Source organism: Scyliorhinus canicula, chromosome 19 (genome assembly GCF_902713615.1).
Source record: "Scyliorhinus canicula chromosome 19, sScyCan1.1, whole genome shotgun sequence".
Taxonomy (NCBI): Eukaryota; Metazoa; Chordata; class Chondrichthyes; order Carcharhiniformes; family Scyliorhinidae; genus Scyliorhinus; species Scyliorhinus canicula.
Genome location: NC_052164.1, coordinates 14,063,369 through 14,083,018, shown reverse-complemented (window position 1 = coordinate 14,083,018; position 19,650 = coordinate 14,063,369). Strand labels below are relative to the sequence as shown.

Below are 19,650 nucleotides of genomic sequence, written 5' to 3'. Positions count from 1 at the left end.
TTAAATAGTCCCTTGGGATGTTTTATGTTCACCTACCAGGGCAGTTGGGACCTTAGTTCAATGCCTCAGCTGAGAGATGGCATCTCCAACGGTGCACCACTCCCTTAATATTGCACTGGGGTCTCAGCCTTAATTTCTACACCCAAATGCCGGGCTGGAGTTTCCTCGCCATTCTTGCCGGCCGGACCTTCTGGGCTAGCCGACAGCAAACTCCCACCGTGGGTTTTCCGGAGGGTGCATCGAACGGGAAACCCTGTTGGTGGTGGTGGCAGCCACCGTCGTCACGACACATGCTGCGAGGAGAGTGGGGTGGTCGGGCATGGGACATCCCGCCCCTTGAGTGGAAATTAAACCCACAACCATGTGGCCTGGAGGTGAGAATGCTACCGATGGTTACCGTCGCTCGTTTTCTCAAAATAGGCACAAGCCAGGTATTGAGCCTGGGTTCCCCTGGTTTGTGTAGCTCAGGTAATCCCTGGATTGACACAGTGGACCATTGGGATTGCCCAGATTACAAATATATGACTGAACAATTCCTGACAAAACTGCAATGTCATGGATAAGTGAGGGATGATTCACATGATTATATTTGTGATTGAAGATGTTTCCATAATGAACTTATCAATAACGTTTTTGTAAAGCAGTTGATTTTAAAATACATATATGTATATATACCGTTAACAGTTTGACATTTTATATTCACAGGTACCCTGTTTGACTTCGTTTTGGAACACTTGGGGATGCAGTAAATATTTCAGTGGTAAGTTTCTCTATTATTTATTAATTTCCAAAAGAAATTTAGAAGTATTGAACCAAGGTGTAAACTGGGGAATGCGCTCAAATTGAATTTTTGTGGAGAGAAATTGAGAACTTGTATTCTACGTACCTATTTTTCTTTTTGCTAATTGCTCCTGTTCACCACTGAGCTGATTCCTCAGCTGGGAAGGCATTCTGGTCTGAACTTTTTGAGGCCAATTTTGATATTCACCAATGTTTGGCAAACTGGCGATCGTGAATTGGCTGCCCAATGTAAACCCGTTGAAGATTTTTTTATCCATTGACTTTATTGTAACGGGAGTTAGTGCCCGGTACATAACTGTTGGTTGATCCATGAATGCCCGTTTTTCAATCCCGCTGAAAGTGAAAAATGATCCCCTCTGTACTGGCGAACCTGGGTGGAAGGCCTCACAATGCAGGCAAAGTCAAGTCTGAAGAGAGTGGTGAGAATGTGGAATTTGCTGCCGAGTGGAGTGATTGAAGCAGATAATATTGAAGCACTTGAGACGAGGAGGCTTGATACATACCTGAGGAGGAAGAGATTGGATAATTATGGAGGCAGGGTGGAAAGAGTTCATTAGAATGGGAGGAGCCTCATGTGAATTGTACGCACTGGCACAAGCCAGTTATGCTGAATGGCCTGAATCTGTGCTGCAGGGTTCATTTAATTCTTTATAACAAGACAAACCATGAAATAGTGTTAAGGAGATACAGGGGCGAGAGCAGAGATAGTGGGTAACAGAGGTGCCCATTTCAGGACACTGCACCCATTGGTTTTGGCGAAACATTGTTTTATGTCTTTCACAAAAGGTTGCCAAAGACCGAATGTTAGTTATTAATCAGAAAGAAGGAGATTGTCCAAAGAACTACTGAGAAAAAGGGTGCCTGACTTAATAAAGTGTGGCAGGATCATAGATGATAGAGAAGAGATTTATTAAAAAGATACAGGGAACGAGAGACTTCAGTTATGAGGGACGATTTAAGACAGTAGTACTCCTTTCACCAGGACTGAGGATAAGAGGAGATCTAATTAAGCAATTACTAATGGAAGAATTTGATGATCAGAAAAAATGTTATTTCAGCCATTTGGTGAAGCAGCAATTAAAGGGATATAAAGTTAAAATTATCAGAAGAAACTAAGAAGGGAAAGTTTACGATTTTTTAACGCAGAGGATTGTTTGGTTGTGGAGAGCTATTCAGAAAACTGCGGTAAATAGCGTTTAAAACGGATGTGGGTAAATTTTTGACAAAAATGAAACGCCATAGAAAAATGTACGTGGTGCATAATTCTCTTCTACTGTGTCGTGCAGGTGGGATGTGGGTGGGGGGGGATGCAAATAGTATCCTTCTGGGCTGATGGCTTTGGAAACATCGCACTGGCACAGTTTTAATCATTTATAGTGTGGACTTTTTAAACCAGGGTTTATCAAAGTGTGGATCGGGGGCAGGTGTCAGGAGGGTAGCAGAGCTAAGGGTTGTGGTGTTAGTGTGTCCGGTCTCAGTGCGGGATTTCCGGGTCCTCCTTGTTTCCTGTCACAGGATCAAGCCGCTCTCCTGCTCAGGCCTCGAGAGCAAATTTAAGGTAAAGTTTTAGTTGAATTATTTTGTTTTGTAAGAAGTCTTACAACACCAGGTTAAAGTCCAACAGGTTTGTTTCAAACACTAGCTTTCGGAGCACTGCTCCATCCTCAGGTGAAGGAATAGGTATGTTCCAGAAACATATATATAGACAAATTCAAAGATGCTAGACAATGCTTAGAATGCGAGCATTTGCAGGTAATTAAGTCTTTACAGATCCAGAGTTTATTTTGTTTTGCAAATACCTCCCTAGCTTTCCTCATGGACAAGCAGGAATTTTAATTGCTGCGTTTTCATGCAGGTCACAGCCTGATTTGAAAAGTAATTGTGACAGGATTTTGGTCTTGAATCTAGCCACAAGTCCACCCTCTCATTCTGTCATAAGTGATGCCATGGCACTGTGCTGAAGACACACAAGCAGTGGGGTTATCACCCTGAGCACTGGCTGATATTTATTCGAGAATTGCAGCTTGGGCATTATTCTCAGCATTTACTGGGAGCTGAGTTGTGAGTAGTTCAGGACCAGAGGTTGTCAGGAGTGAGAGAATAATGGCCTCAACAAAAGGGTGGCATCTCGTTTCCGTTCCTTCAGATTTAGTTTTTCTTTCTGAACAGGGGGCGGAGGAATTGACTGTAACAGACAAACATGTACAGACGGTGAGAATTTGAAGACCTGTTCAGTTCCGGATTAAAGTTTGGAATGCAGAAACAGAAATAAATAAACTATTCTTCCTCCTGTCAGCTCTGCCATTTAATGAGATCATGACTGGTCTGCATTTTTCTTCCAGAAAATATTTTATTGAGGCATTTATAATTTTAAACATTAAATTTCAGCAAAATCAAAAATACAACAATATAACCAACAAACCCATCAGGCACCAACCCCAGCCAACATGGCTTACACAAACAGTGCTACCTTCCCCAGCCACCCCTCTGTTGGTTCTCCTGCCCTTACCCGTCTCCCATGACTGGTCTGCATTTTAACTCCATCTACTCACCTTCGTTTTATAATCTTCGTTTATTGAACAACATCGAGCAGTTTAAGTTTGGTAATTTCTTGTTAACCTCTCACCCCTCCCCTCAGCTTTAACACTTGTTTGTGGGAGGGAGTTCAATATTTCCACCGTCTCGCTAGAATGGCAGGGGGTGGGAACCGAAGCAGGTTGACAAGGGAAAGAGAAACAACGACAGTAATAAAAGAAAGAACAGTAAAATACAAAAATGGTAGACAGGGTAATCAAGGGCGAGAAGCCCAACAACGTCTCTACTTCCTACGGAAGCTTAAGAAATTCGGCATGTCTGCATCGACTCTCACAAACATCTACAGGTGTGCCATAGAGATCATCCTTTTAAAAAAAATTTAGAGTGCCCAATTCATTTTTCCAATTAAGGGGCAATTTAGCGTGGCCAATCCACCTAACCTGCACATCTTTGGGTTATGGGGGTGAAACCCACGCAGACACGGGGAGAATGTGCAAACTCCACACGGACAGTGACCCAGAGCCGGGATCGAACCTGGGACCTCGGCGCCGTAAGGCAGCAGGGCTAACCCACTGCGCCACCGTGCTTCCCTCCATAGAGATCATCCTATCCGGCTGCATCACAACCTGGTATGGCAGCTGCTCAGCCCAAGATCACAAGAAACTGCAGAGTGTGGTGAACTCTGCCCAATGCATCACACAAGCTTGCCACCCTCACATTGATTCTGTCTACACCTCCCGCTGCCTCAGGAAGGCAGACAGCATTATCAGAGACCCCTCCCACCCAGGCATTGCCTTCTTCCAGACCCTTCCATCAGGCAGACGATACAGAAGTCTGAAGATCTGCACATTCAGACATAGGAACATTTCTTTCCCACAGCTACTAGACTCCCCCTCGGATTGATCTGTTCCCTGTAAGAACACTATTCATGGCGCCCTATGCTGCTCTTGCTCTTGCTCATGTCCAATTTGGTTTGTTTGGCCCTTGTTCCGCACTGTAACCAATCACTATTTGTCGATGTACTTTGTTGATTATTCTTTTTGTCTACTGTGTACATTCCCTTTGCTGCAGAAAAATACTTTTCACTGTATTTCGGGGCATGTGACAATTAATCAATCAAATAGGTCTACAGTAAAAAGAAAAGTTAGAATGAGTAAAAATGGCAAAACATCCAGCCTAAAGGCTTTGTATCTGAATGCACGAAGCATTCGGAATAAGGTGAGTGCCGAAGGTCAGCCGGCCTGGGTCCCGAAGGTCTATCAGTTGGGAAACTTGGGTCATGGGAAACAAAGTTTGAAAAATCATGGGCGGGATTCTCCGAGCCGAAATCGCAATCCCCGGAGAATCGCGGCGAATCGCGTGCAGGGGTCTACACAGCGCAGGTAGGGGGCCATTGACAGAGGCCCCCGCGGCGATTCTCCTAGGGAAACTGCCCGAGTTCCCGACGGCGTGGTTCTAACCACGTTTTGCCTTTCGGGAACAGCCGCGGCTGCGGCGGGCTCAGTCCGCGGCCGCCCTGGTGGGGAGCAGGGGGATCCTTCCCTGGGGAAAGGGGGGGGCCTCACGGACGGCCAGGCAAGTGCTCGGGTGGCACCGATCCACGGGCGCGCGCGATCTCGAAGGGACCTACTTCTTCCATCCAGGTCCGTGGTGTGAGTCCACCATGTCGCGGACTACCGACCGGAAGTGCAGGGCCCATATCCGCAGCCAGAGGTGCTTGGAGCACTCTGGGGTCCTGCTAAACACTGCAGGCAGGAGAATCACTCTTTACTTTCTTAAGGGAAGTCCAGAGTGAAACGCCTGCATTTTGACGCTGGCGTGGGGACATAGCCCCATTACTGGAGAATCTTGCCCTCTGTTTTGAACTATGGAGCAACCTGAAATAATAGCGGTAGCATATAAAACTGCATTAGCAGATCATTAGGGAACCGATGAGAGATCACACTTTTAGCCAGTAGCTCCTTGACTGTTCTGATGTCTTGGAGGACAGCAAAGAAAATTTTACTCAAATTTACGGGTGACTGTTAAATCTTAAAAACCACAGGCGTGAGGGAGAGTAAGAATTGAACATCACAACACAGGCACAACAGTGCATACAGGTGTTGCTGCACTCCCCCATTGCTGTGATATTTAAATAATAATAATCGCTTATTGTCACAAGTAGGCTTCAATGAACTTACTGTGAAAAGCCCCTTGTCGCCACATTCCGGCGCCTCTTCGGGGAGGCCGGTAAGGGAATTGAACCTGCGCTGCTGGCCTTCTTCTGCATTATAAGCCAGCTATTTAGCCCACTGTGCTAAACCAGCCCCTCCAACCCCAGCTCTCAGTTCTGGGGCGCGATTCTCCGCAAATGCGGAGAGTCGTGAAGGCTGCCGTGAAACCGGCCGTGTTTCACGGCAGCCTCCGCGCCCCCTCCCGGGACCCGATTCTGCTCCCCGGTCGGGGCTAGCAGCGGGGCCCCGTGAACCTCGGCATTGCGGGCTTAGCGAATTTCGCTAAGCCTGCGCGCCAAAGTTAACGGCGGCTGACGCAAACGATGATGTCAGCCGCCATGCGCGGATGACGTCATCACGCATATGCGTGAAACCCGCGCATGCGCGGGCCGTTATGCCCCTCAGCTGCCCCGCCGACTGATCCTGCCAGGCAGCGGAGGAACAAAGAGTGCGCCGGGTTCGGACCCGCTGCCCGCGATCGGTGCCCACCGATCGCGGGCCCATGCCACCCTTGGCACGGCCATGGTGCGGCCGTGCCAATCGGTGCCATGGTTACCACCCACTTTGCGGCCGTTTTCACGAACGGCTAGAGCAGGTGTGTTGGAGTTCGTGAAAACGGCCGTAAAGGCCTGGGAAATCGGCCCATCGGCTAGGGGAGAATTGCTGCTCGCCGTAAAAAACGGCGAGCAGCGATTCGTGTCGAGGGGCGGCCGTGGGGGGGAGGAGAATAGCGGGAGGTCGGGAAAAATGTCGGGAAGGCCCTCCCACGACGGGTCGAAGAATAGCGCCCCTGGTTCCTGCTACTAATTGTAAGTGGTGATGCTGTATTTTGGCAATTCTTCCTCCTGGTTTAAAAATCAATGACGCCTCAAACATGCACCTCGGCCTAGCTCGGATTCACCTGTTCCAGAATCATCAAATTCTGAGTGGCGCAATTGATGGTTCTGCATTGTGTCAAATTCCAACTAGTTCAGGTTACGAACTTGATTTTCATATTTTTTTTTAGAACAGCGGGCTTTGGAAGTAACAATTAAAGTTGCAATGTTTCCAAAAACAACAGTCAGAATTTTGAATTAAAAAATGAATGATAGAATTTGTGTCTCAGATCAGTTAAATATGCTCGAGGAAAACATCTATCAGGCCACATTATACTGCAAGACTTTGTCCTGTCCACGTGAAAAAACAAACGGCGAAAGAAAATACTCCTCAACTGTGTCATGCTTGTTCTCTAACGTTCTATAACCCTGGTTGATATGGTTCCAAAGTTAGTATTAAACATTCCTAAAAGATAACATTGGCAATAGTTGACACTAAATATATAGTTGCAGACGGCTTCTGAAATTAAAAGTTCCCACCTGCACTCCAAACCGGATTAGCCCTGCCCATGGAGATCACAGGGAAAAGTGAACTGAATTGCATTTTCTGTTTGTATTGTAAAAGCGGATGTTCTTCCCAATTCTCTGAGGTATCGTGCCACATGCTGTAGTGGTTGGCAGGCTTGAGAGGGAGTAATTCGTACTCATTCTTGTTGGGGTGTGGCTGCAGAGATATGTTAAATACCCTTGGCCTGTCGCCATTCTCTACTTATGAGCCCAGGCCCTACCTGCTGGCTATTCTACAGAAGAAAACATCATTACGACATCTAATCCAGAACTCATCTAGTGTGCATGCATGCATGTCTTCCAGCAGCAGATCACTGAATAGCAATCAGCACATACCATATACTTCAACAAATGTCTTTTAAAAAATCTATCTATACAATTGAACAAAAACTATTGGTTGTGATTATGAGAAAAAAATGAAATAGTACAGTTTGGACATGGTTGCAATATTGCATAAGAGTGTTTTTGCAAGATTGTGTGTAGTCAACTGTGTGCTCCCAACCTGCAGGCTGGATGATTGATGCCAACAAAATGTTGAAATCACATGCTTAGGTCAAGAATGGATTTCACTTCATTGTATTATAATAAATGTAAACAGAGAATGGAGGCCCTCTTAAATTGATCCTGGGGTTCCAAAAGAGTCATTATGCCCACATATTTATTGGCGGGACTATTGGAGGTTCAGCTTTTTCAGAAACTCTTACTGTGTTCCTACGCCCAGGAAGGGCCAAGTTCTTCTTTCTAGCATATAGTGTTGGAGTCATAAAGTGCCCTGGAATGAAAACTGAGCTGGTTGTGGTAAATCTTTCAAGGCGTAACATGTGGTGGAATAATTAATGGTGCGCAGGTGACAGCAGCTGCTTTCAGTTTTCAGTATCCGATCCGTGGACAGGTCATGCTTAAATGCGATGCCATGTTTATGGCTGCTAAGCAGTGCATATTTCGATCAGTCGGAGGCACATGAGCATGCTTCACCAAGAAACCAAGCACAACCACTGTTTGGTATTTCACTCTCAAAATAGTGTGATATAAGAGTTCTCTGAAATATTTTTCTTTGCAATCAGCAATAAAATATTTCAAAAATGTTATTTTGTTCAATTCTCTATTCATTAAGTAATGGAAAGGATATCTTTAAAAGAAAACTCTGCAGAAGCAGTTCTGGTTTAAATTCATATTAATTTTCACATCCTGCGCAGTCGATCTTGTGTCAAAAAGGTTTAGGGATTGTGAAATACCCAATGCATTTGAAACAGTATGTCTAGAATCCAGTCACATCAAATCATTGTTTTTTTTCTCTCTGTACTTATTTCAAGGTAAATCCAGACCGACTGACTCTACAGGCGGGATTCTCCGACCCCCCACTGGGTCAGAGAATCCCCAGCCGGATGGCGTGAATCCCGCTCCGACGTCGGCTGCTATATTCTCCGGCTCCGGTTTTCGGATAGGAGCGGGGTTTACACTGCGCCAGTCGGGGTCTGATCTGCGGGCGGGCCTGTGCCGTGGGGGCACTCTTACCTTCCGCACGGCCTCTGTCGGACTTCGCCATGGCCGGCTCAGAGAAGAACCCCCCCTGCGCATGTGCAGGAACACGCCGCCCGGTCTGCGCATGCGCGGAACCACACCGGCGGTTCTGTGCATGCGCCAACTCGCGCCGACCCTTCGCTGCTGGTTTGCATGCCGCAACCCCTCCGCCGCCGGCCTAGTCCCCGGAAGGGCGGAGAATTCCGCACCTTCCGGTTGGCCCGACGGCAGAGTGGTTCGCGCCACTCTTGCCGCCGGCATCGGGCCATCCGGCCAGTTGCGGGAGTATCCCGACCAACATTTCGGATATGATTTTGATTTAATTGTGAGAGCCAAGGTGGCACGGTGGTTAGCACTGCTGCCTCACAGCGGCGAGGACCCGGGTTCGATCTCGGCCCCATGTCACTGTCCAAGTGGAGTTTGCACATTCTCCCCGTGTCTGCGTGGGTCTCACTCCCACAACCCAAAGATGTGCGGATTAGGTGGATCGGCCACGTTAAATTGGAAAAAAATAATTGGGCACTCTAAATTTATTTTTTTAAATTGTGAGAGCCTTTGATGGAGCAAATATGTAGAAACTTGTTTCCACTGGAAGAGGATCGGTAAGCAGAGAGCACAGATTTCCAGGAATTGGTAAACAATCCAAGAGAGAAATTTCTCGAATCAGTGACTTATTATTCAGAACAAAGACGGTGAAAGCAGATCCAGTGGTAACTTTCACAAGGGAATGAGGGGCGCGATTCTCCGCTCCCCAGGCCGGGTGGGAGAATCGCGGGAGGGACCCCCTGCTCTTCTCCCACACACCCCAAAATGGCGTGTCGCGTTTTGCGACACGCCGCTTGGAGAATCGCGATGCTCCGGCCCGGATGGACCGAGCGGCCTGCCGTTCCCGACCTGTTCACGCCGGCGGCAACCACACCTGGTTGCCTTGGAGGAGCAGCCTCCAACGCCGTTGTGAAACACTCCGGGGTTCATGACGGCGTCGGCCGTTGCGGAGAATTATTCCCGAGATATGTAGCAGAAAAGGGGAAATGTGTAGGGCAAGCAGCAGGTGAGTGGAGCTAATTGGATAGCTCTTTTATTCTGTACTGCATCATTCTATGTTTCAGTGAATTAACTCAATTTTGGGGCAGCTTAAATTTTACAGTGATACCATACTATCCTCTCACAAAAGTAAAAGGCTCCTGGTGATGGGCATTTGAAACAAAAACAAATTTCAGGAAATGCTCAGCAGGTAGGGCTGTAACTGTGGAAAGAGAAATAGTTAATGTTTCAGCTCAGTGACCGTGGATGTAATTTCACCTGCGGAGTATTTCCATTGTTTCCAGTTTTTAACCACATCTTGTTCAGGAAGAATTCTGTTTAGCTTTCTTTGACTTAGAGTATTTGCTTTCTGTTCTGAAGAAAAGATGAAGGTGGAAGAGACCTGGGAGCAGAACAATCCAGGTAAAATTCACTGATACTTCCTTCATTGAGCTGCACTGAAGGGCAATGCAGGTTGTAGTGGCTGGAATGCTGAAGGAGCACTGAATTTCCTTGTGAAATTGAGCTCCGCTAATTGCGAAAAGTAATTAATTGCAAGTGTGGTTTCCATTGGACTGTGAAACAAAGGTTGATCTTAAGGGCATGAAATAAACATAGCAATGATGTCCATGAATCAATCACTTGCAGGTGCTTGAAGAGTGGTCCCAATCCCCACCTAGTGTGTGTTCCAGTTGGAAGATCCCACCCAATCCTTTCCCCTTAGCTAGGGTGTAGTGTTGAGCAGCAGTTCAAAATTATTGCTAGAATCTTGAGTGAGCCAAATTGAAAAGCTGTTTTTGCTGAACATTTGGTTTCCCTTTGCCAGTTGATTTCCCTTGCTCTCATTTCCAGAAATCATTGACGCCTTGTTTTGAGATTGAGTTACAAAGATGCCAGTCAGCCCCCAGTACTCACTGCCGTTCTGTATGTGGTGCGAGAGTTGGTGTCACTGAGTTGTTCCACTTTGATGGTTGGGAAATGGTGGGGGCATTAGACCTAAACGTGGCCTGCCCGCAGCTCCATGCACATATATGTAAATCCAGCAGGAACTGTTGGGCAGCGACCAAGAGCAGGAACCTTGACTGAATTTCCCTTTGCTAACTCAAATGGGCTGGTTTAGCACACTGGGCTAAATCGCTGGCTTTGAAAGCAGACCGAGGCAGGCCAGCAGCACAGTTCAATTCCCGTACCAGCCTCCCTGAACAGGCGCCGGAATGTGGAAACCAGGGGCTTTTCACAGTAACTTCATTGAAGCCTACTTGTGACAATAAGCGATTTTCATTTCATTTCATTTGATGCACAGAGCCGCTTGATAGCCCCACTGATGGCCACCGCCATTGCTGAGGTGCGCCACCTTGGCACAGACCCAGAACTGTACCTGGGACCTTTATGTTCTGTGCAGTTCAACTACTCACTGGTTACATTTTCCAAGCGACTGGGGAGAGCTGAACTGTATTTTCAAAAACGCTGAGCAGTAATTCTTGTGTTTCACAATGTTGCTGTTGTACTGTAACTGCCTGTGTCATTCCCTGTAATCCTTCTGCTGCCCATACACAGCCTGTGCTGCCAGGCGGACAGACAGGAAATCACAGAAGCTCACAAATCCGATGCACTGCTCGACAGGTGGGTGCAGTGAGTGATGTGCTCGGGAGGCTGCAATCGCAGGGTTTCAACTGGCTTGCTGCGCTGATGACATCGGCAGAGTTCTCATATTACAGCTTTGTTTTTCCTGTTTCCAAAGTTTGCACAGTTAACCTGCCTTCCCCTCCTTTTTCACCATTCTGCTCTCTGTTCAAGTGGATTTGACACCAGTGCGTGGCTCTTACTCGGATCCCAGATACAAGGTTGGTGCAAACCTCACGGCTGCGTGTACGCTTGGGCACATTTGACAGTGGAGGCGCTTTTACAGTATTATTCTTCTGAACGTTTTGGCTACTTCAAGAAAGAGAGAAGAAAGTTACTGAGCGATTAGGTGCGGATAATATGTTTTCTAGGCTGCATGTTTACTGGTTGGCCCGGGTTCAGGTCTTGTAGTGCCTAGACTGTGTTCTGTTTTCGATCAGTCTCTTCGCCTGTGGGAATGCGAGCTCTGTCTGAAGCCTGGTTCTTGGCCCCAGTCATGTCAGTCGGCTGAGTTTGCTGATATTTTTCCAGCCGCTGTGCCAAAAACAAAGGAAAGAAAATAAAGGGGGAGGGAGGGAGAGAGAAAAGAGTTGTAGTACCGTGGATCTAATGACAATCTAATCTTCTGCTTCTGTTTTTTTAATTCCTAAGTAACCAATGTGTGTGTGTTCAATTTCCAAAGTAAAAAAAATATATATTGTGGGGGGTAGGGGTGAGAGAAAAGTTTGATAAATGAAAAGATAAGATTTCACTTACTGGCTGGTATATTTTATTGAGTTATGATATATGCTTAACAGAAGGTTTATGAGATTGCTATAACTGAGACAGTTTACAAATGGACCCTTTTAATCTGTTACTTGAGGGAGTAACTGCACTGATGGTTGATGTCACAGTTTCACAGATGTGGTCCCAACTCCAGTATTTTTCATGTAAAATGAGAATAAACTACAATGCGAGGGAGTCAGGCTCAGCAAAGCTGGCAAAAGCTGGGGTGGTTGCTGGATTTGCAGTACTTGCCTGTTGGAAGTCTTTAACTCTTCAAGTCCAATTTAAAAGCAGCTGTAATCCCCTTTAGTTGTGTTGTAAGCAGGGCGTGTGGGTTGTTTTGAAAGTATATTTTTTCCTATTGAGACCGTTTGATGATTGGAATTGCAATTGTTTTACAGGGCTTCCTTAGACTGTTCTTTGCACTGGAAGATAAGATTGGTCAGTTCTCGTCTGGAGTCATTATTAGAACTAGAAGTTCTCAAACTGTGGGTCATAGGATGCGATTTTGGGGTCATGAGTTCTGAAGCAGCAATGGTGGCTGTGGAGTTCGGGCGAAGTTTTGCCTCTTTAAATGTTTGTCTTTTTTTCTCTCTGTCAGTGGGTGTGGCTTAATCGTCCCTCTCTGATGCCCGATTGCTGCGACAACCGCAGCCCACATAAGGTGGTTCACCACTAATTTCAGGGCAGACCCAACAATTTTAAGACCACGCTCCCAACCCCACAACACTCCCCGCCTCACCTGCCCCTTGTCAACCATATCTCCCTGCCTCACCTGCCCCTTGTCAACCATGTCTCCCCACTTCACCTGCCCCTTGTCAACCATATCTCCCTGCCTCACCTGCCCCTTGTCAACCATATCTCCCCGCCTCACCTGCCCCTTGTCAACCATATCTCCCCACTTCACCTACCCATTGTCAACCATATCTCCCCACTTCACTTGCCCCTTGTCAACCATATCTCCCCGCCTCACCTGCCCTTGTCAACCATATCTCCCCGCCTCACCTGCCCCTTGTCAACCATATAATAATAATCGCTTATTGTCACAAGTAGGCTTCAGTGAAGTTACTGTGAAAAGCCCCTCGTCGCCACATTCAGGGAAGCCGGTACGGGAATTGAACCCACACTGCTGCCTTGTTCTGCATTACAAGCCAGCTGTTTAGCCTACTGTGCTAAACCAGCCCCATATTTCCGCGCCCCCCCCCCCCCCAATAATTACCCTGGCTTCACAATAAGTCTGAGGCATTAAATGCTATTACATCAGGGAAAGGTTTGGTAAGCACTGGAACCCTCTTAGCAGAAACCCTCTTAGCCCTCTTTGGGATGGCACGGTAGCACTGTGGTTAGCACTGTTGCTTCACAGCGCCAGGGTCCCCGGTTCGATTCCCGGCTTGAGTCACTGTCTGTGCCGAGTCTACATGTTCTTCCCGTGTCTCCGTGGGTTTCCTCCGGATGCTCCGGTTTCCTCCGACAAGTGCCTGTTAGACTTCCTGTTAGGTGAATTGGACATTCTGAATTCTCCCTCTGTGTACCCGAACAGGTGCTGGAGTGTGAGGACTAGGGGATTTTCATAGTAACTTCATTGCAGTGTTAATGTAAGTCTACTTGTGACAACAATAAAGATTATTATGATTATTAAAGAGGGGAATTTTAGTCAGGATGACCTCTACCAAAGTGCATGTTTACTCGGCTCTGTGATCAAAACAGCCTGATTACGAGTTCCACCTCTGGGTTCACAAATAATGAGTGGTCCACAGGCAAATTGTTATAGAATGACTGTCACCTGTGAAACCCACCAGGAGACAGCAACATCATTAACAGAGGGGAGCAAACTGAGGCAACAAATCAGAGGGGAAAAGCAATGGACAAAATGTAAGCAAATCATCGGATCATGCTGTAAAGAAAAAACAAATTCATGCATATGCTGTAATATTTGGCCATTTGAGTTTGTGTCAACTCTGGTAGAACTTATCCACTTAATCCCAGTCCCCTGCTCTTTCCCATATCCCTGTAAATGTTTTTCCTTTAAGAATTTGTCCAATTCTCTTTTGAATGTTGCTACTGAGTCTGCTTCCATTTCAGGCAGTGTATTCCAAGTCGCAACAATTTATCGAGGAAAAAAATATTTCCTCATGTCACCTCTGAATCTTATGCCAATCCTTAAATCTGTCTCCTCTGTGGCAGAAAGGAAGCGTGTGCACACACACAATCTTTAAGAAGATGTTCCTCATTCTCCCCGTGTCTGCGTGGGTTTCACCCCCACAACCCAAAGATGTGCAGGATAGGTGGATTGGCTACACTAAATTGCCCCTTAATTGGAAAAAATAATTGGGTACTCTAAATTTATAAAATAAAAAGATGTTCCTATTGGAAATATATTTATTAGTTTTATATATATATTACCTTTTGAAATATGTAGAAATCCTGGGCAGGATTTTGAGGTCCTGCCTGCCGGTGGACTGGAAATTCCTGTCTGAAATCACTGCTGGTCTGTCAATTTATCCACCCTGCCTGCTATGATTCCCGTGGCAGACAAGACCAGAAAATCTAGGCCCACGTTTCTCAAGAGAATTTTCTTTTTAATTCATTGATGGGATGTGGACATCACTGGCTGGGCCAGCATTTATTGCCCATCCCTGTCCATCCCCGAGGGCGACACGGTAGTACAGTGGTTAGCACTGTTGCTCACAACACCAGGGTCCCAGCTTGGGTCTCTGTGCGGAGCCGTCACGTTCTCCCCGTGTCTGCGTGGGTTTTTCCCGGGTGCTCCGGTTTCCTCCCTCAAGTCCCGAAAAACGTGCTGTTCGGTAAATTTCACAATCTGAATTCTCCCTCCGTGTACCCAAACAGGCGCCGGAGTGTGGCGACTAGGGGATTTTCACAGTAACTTCATTGCAGTGTTAATGTAAACCTTCTTGTGACAATAAAGATTATTATTTAAGAGTCAACCACATTGCTGTGGGTCTGGAGTCACCATACCAGGTAAGGATGACAGATTTCCTTCCCTAAAGGACATTAGTGTACCAGGTGGGTTTTTACGACAATTGACGATGGTTTCATGGTCGTCATTAGACTTTTAGTTTCAAGTTTTATTTTATTGAATTCAAATTCCACCATCTGCCTTTGTGGGATTAGAATCCAGTTCCCCAGAGCATTACCCTGCGTCTCTGGATTATTGACCAGCAGCAATACCACTATGCCACTGCCTCCTATTAGCAAACATTTGTGAACTTTAAAGCTGTCAAGAGTAGCATTCACAGAGTGAATGATTATTGATAATATACAACCAGGTGGTTGTTACGTGTGCATATCCATTTCCATTGGTCAGAATCTCCAAACCAAGCTATGTACATTTTCCATTTGCCTGATATAAAGTGTAAATTTCTTCTTTAAAGAACAGTGACAGACAAAAATGCGCAGTTTACCAGAACAGATGATCCAGTGCCATCCTATATGTTAGGGCCCCAACGTGCTGGGTTACCAAGAACTGAGAGGGGATCTGATCAAGGTATATAAAACACTAAGAGGAATTGATCAAGTAAACATGGACCAAATGTGTTCCTCCTTGTGGGGCAATCTAGAACGAGAGGTCACAGATATGGGTTGAGAGGCGGTAGCTTTAAAACTGAGATGAGAAGGAACTACTTCCCGCAGAGGATGGTGAATTTGCAGAAGTCGCTGCCCCAAAGTGCGGTGGAGTCTGAATCATTAAATGGCTTCCAGAAGGAGATAGATATATTTCTGATTTTAAAAAACAGATTGAAGGGATAAGGAGATCAGGCAGGGAAGTGGATTTGAGACCAGGAAGAGATCAGCCATGATCTGATTGAATGGCGGAGCAGATTCAAAGGGCTGAATTGCCTACTTCTGATTCTAATTCCTCTGAGACGGAAGAATCCCACACCACAGTGACAGATCTATCACTCCAGGTCCCTCCAGTGAGTAAATTACAGATATTTCCCTGGAATACTGTGGAGTTTTCAGGATTGCTGTGTCTGTCACAGAGGGGCAGATACTTCCCATCTCCCATCACCTGATGCATAATTTTGGAATCAACCCAGCCCAACGAACCCCAGCTTCCCAGCCTTAATTCAATGAGGATAGATGTCAGTAGGTCAACACCTAATGAATACTTGTTGGAACGATGTTACACTGGCCCCTATTTCCCAGATTCCAAGCACTTCTACTTCTGTTCCCGCTGCACTTGGATTAAATTTCCTGGGAGAGATTCTCCGAAATGTGTTTCACGATGGCACGAAATGGGCGCGGGCACTACCGATTCTTGCCCCCACAAGGGGCCAGCATGGCACTTGAGTGGTTCACGCCACTCCAGCCTCCCCTCCCGGTGCCAACTGGGCGCTGCACCAACCCGCGCATGCGCAGTAGTGCCGCGGGACTTCCTCAACACGCCGACCCCGGCGCAACATGGCGAGCGGGTTCAGGGGCCGGTCGCGTCACAAAGTAGGGCCGGTGCTGGAGAGGGTGTCCCGCCGAACGGTGGGCCCCAAGCGTGGGCTGAACCGAATCGGAGGTTCCCCCCCAACCCAGTGAAAGAGCCCCCTTCCCGCCCCCCCCCCCCCCGGCCCTGCGCGCAGAGCTCCCGCCGGCTGCGAGCAGGTTTGGACGGCACCGGTGGGACTCTGCCGTTTCCGCGCGGCCGCTCAGGCCGGAGAATCGTCGGCCTGGCCGCGGACAGCCGCCGGCAACCGGCGCCGATTCTCCACTCCTCGGAGAATCGCGTGCCGGCGTCGGGGTGGCGTGGCACGGTTGCGACGATTCTCCGGCCCGGCGCAGGGCTCAGAGAATCCCGCTCCATAATTCAGGCCAGTTGCAAATTTGGGGGGTTACTCCAATGTGCTATACTGGTGTCATCCACATCTTTGTGCAATGCATTCTGGGCACAGGACCATGATCCTAAACATATTTGTAGCTGCACTGTTGTAACTCAAACCAATTTATTGTGGTAGTTTTTTGGGTTCTGGTTTTGACCACTTGAGCAAGCGGCATATTTTATACTGTATTTTTGGAATTAGATTTCAGATACTTTTAGTAATGTTCTGATATCAAAATGCTTTACTTAGCGTAGGTTATTTGAGTCATGATACATGTTTGAGCTCCCTTCCAAAAATCTACAAGCTGGCTAGCTGGCTGTTGCTGTAAATCCTAATGCCTTTGAGATTTGCTGTAAAAACAGGACATGAGGCTTTTGTTTAAAATGTACTGTAGGCCAGGTCTTGCATTTTAAGTGTGTCAGGATTCCAGCTTTAGTATTTCTCTCTCTTTCCCACATCTGATAAGACTGTGCTTACTTTTTTTTTCCTGAAGAAGTGACAGAGTATGAATCCAGCATGCTAACTGGAATGTTGACAGTATTTTCTATTAAGGTCAGATTGCTGAGTGCTAGCTCTCTCCAACATAAACATCAGTTCACTTCAGTTCAGCAGACAACTTTGCAGATGCTCATCTGGTTCTGAGCGATTTTCGTAAGAAAAAGAAAAGCTTGACTTTGATATATTTGGGTAACTTATTGTTTTTTTTTAAGAAGAGGGGGCAAACAGTTTTTAAATATTCCTGGGATCCACATCTGGAAGTAATTTTCTGCATTCCAAAAGGATTACCGCATGCTCTGTGATGAATTGGATTTGACTGATTGTTGGGACTGACAGGTTTGAATAATGTTGAGAGAGAAAAGTATTTACAGTTTTTAATGGCTTTGAACTGTACCGAGAGATCCAAGCAAGAGAGAATTTATCACTGTTGTTAGTACATTTATAATTCAGATGGAACTTTATTCGGACAATGCAGTGCATGTTTCCTATTCAGACAGGGTGGGATGCAGTGGAAATTACTGTTAACCCTTAATTGCTGAAGATATTTTCAATGCTTGAAGGTCACACAACAAAATGATTTTTTGTTTTGTTTTGTTTTAAAAATATATATTTTTGTTTCTCAAATGTTAATTGAACAGTAAATCATTTAATGACTGTTGTGATAGATTTTAGCATGCGTGTATAGATAGTTGGTAAATTAGCAGCACCACCAACCTCTTCCCCTCCCCTCCACTTTTTAAAACAAGTGCAGGAATGAAGTTTCCTTTCGCTTCTTGAGCCAGGAAAAAAGGAATGAGGTTTGAACTATATTTTGAAACTATTTGGCGAGTATAGCATGGAGTTCTTGCCTTTGTATATTTTCCAAGGTGGATACTTTTCCCTTAAACAGATTTTTCCGAAGAGCGGGTTTGAGTATGAGCCAGAGGGTAGTCTAGTTTTAACAAATCAGATCAGGGACAAGAGTAAATTTCAGCCCACCCTTTGAAGTGTTGCCCGCAGCCTTTGTTTTACACTCTGCATAGGATTGGACTGGGGCTGGTGCTGGAAATGTAAACATGCTTTAAAAATTGGTAAACATGGTGAGTTGGTTAAAAAAGGGTTTAAGTAGGATTGATTCAATGAACGGCTGCCAGATTCTTTACTGAAGGTTGGTCCTTTTGGAATGTTTTGAAATTAGGGAATAATGCATCACACACAGCATTAAGGCTCTTGGCATAAGTACTAGTTGTTATTGATTTGTCAATTGCTTGTTGGTACAAGGTAAGCAGCTGGCCTAAGTGGCCAGTATTCAATATGTACACAGCAAATAGAAGACTTACCCTATGGGGATGGGCTAAAGTGTTTTACCAGTGGTTTTGGTTTCATACAGTGACTTTTCAAGTAAATAGTGTTGATCTTCAAAGTCTACTTTCCGCACAGCGTTCATTGCTGTTATTGAACAAGTTTACTTGTCTATCCCTCAAAATGAAATGAAAAACTTTAAATTTGTTCCCCATTTTACGAAGTTCCCACTTCCAATTCTATCATGTGCAGCACGGTAGCACAAGTGAATAGCACGGTGGCTTCACAGCGCCAGGGTCCCAGGTTTGATTCCCCGCTGGGTCACTGTCTGTGCGGAGTCTGCACGTTCTCCCCGTGTCTGCTTAGGTTTCCTCCCATAGTCCAAAGACGTGCAGGTTAGGTGGATTGGCCTTGATAAATTGCTCTTAGTGACCAAGAAGGTTAGGAGGGGATAGGATGGAAGTGAGGGTTTATGTGGGTCGGTGCAGACTCGATGGGCAGAATAGCCTCCTTCTGCACTGTATGTTCTATGTATTTGATTACCTTTTAGACAACACATAGCATTTGCACGACACCTTTAACATGGAAACATGCCTGAAAGAGCTGGAGGTGAAATCAAAAGCTGAACAAAGAAGGAAATGTGAGCAGGGGTGACAACAGACATTGGCAGGGAGGTAGGCTCTGTATGGTGGAAAGGCGACGGGATTTAAGGAATTAATTACAGAGTATGGAGCGTAAATGGCTGAAGACTTACCTACTAATAATGGGGCAAATGGGAGCGGGGAATCCACACGAGGCAAGAGCAGTGGAAAGTTTGGATGGGGATGTAGTGTTGGTGGGTGATTCAGAGCTGGGAAGGAGGAAGGCCACATGAAGGGTTTTACGTTTAAGGCTCATAATGAATTTGAGGCATTGTTAAACTGAGAGTCTTTGCAGGCCATCACAAAAAGGATTAATAGGTAATCAGAATTTGGTGCAGGATAGGATAAGGGTGCAGCGGAGATTTAAATGAGCTAAAGTTTATAATAATTGGAGAACGGGACGTCAGCTAGGGGAGCATCAGAATAGCTGAGTCTGGAGGTGACAAAATCATGGATAAGTTTTTCAGCGAAAGATGGACTGAGGCAGGGTGAATTTGTGGGAGATTACGCAGATTAAATAGGCACTTTTTATGAT

General features: G+C 46.1%; 1 protein-coding gene across 14 annotated transcripts in view; it reads left to right on the top strand.

The window, feature by feature from the left end:
- Positions 1–19,650, top strand: part of raraa (retinoic acid receptor, alpha a) — a 656,519-nt gene that overhangs the window by 290,753 nt on the left and 346,116 nt on the right. For 13 of the 14 annotated variants that reach the window (XM_038778941.1, XM_038778943.1, XM_038778942.1 and 10 more), the window contains one exon: positions 706–760. The gene's annotated coding sequence lies outside the window, so the exon portion shown is untranslated. Of the gene's footprint in view, positions 1–705; positions 761–11,236; positions 11,320–19,650 lie in introns of those variants that run through there. The other variant, XM_038778957.1, reaches the window with a different exon arrangement.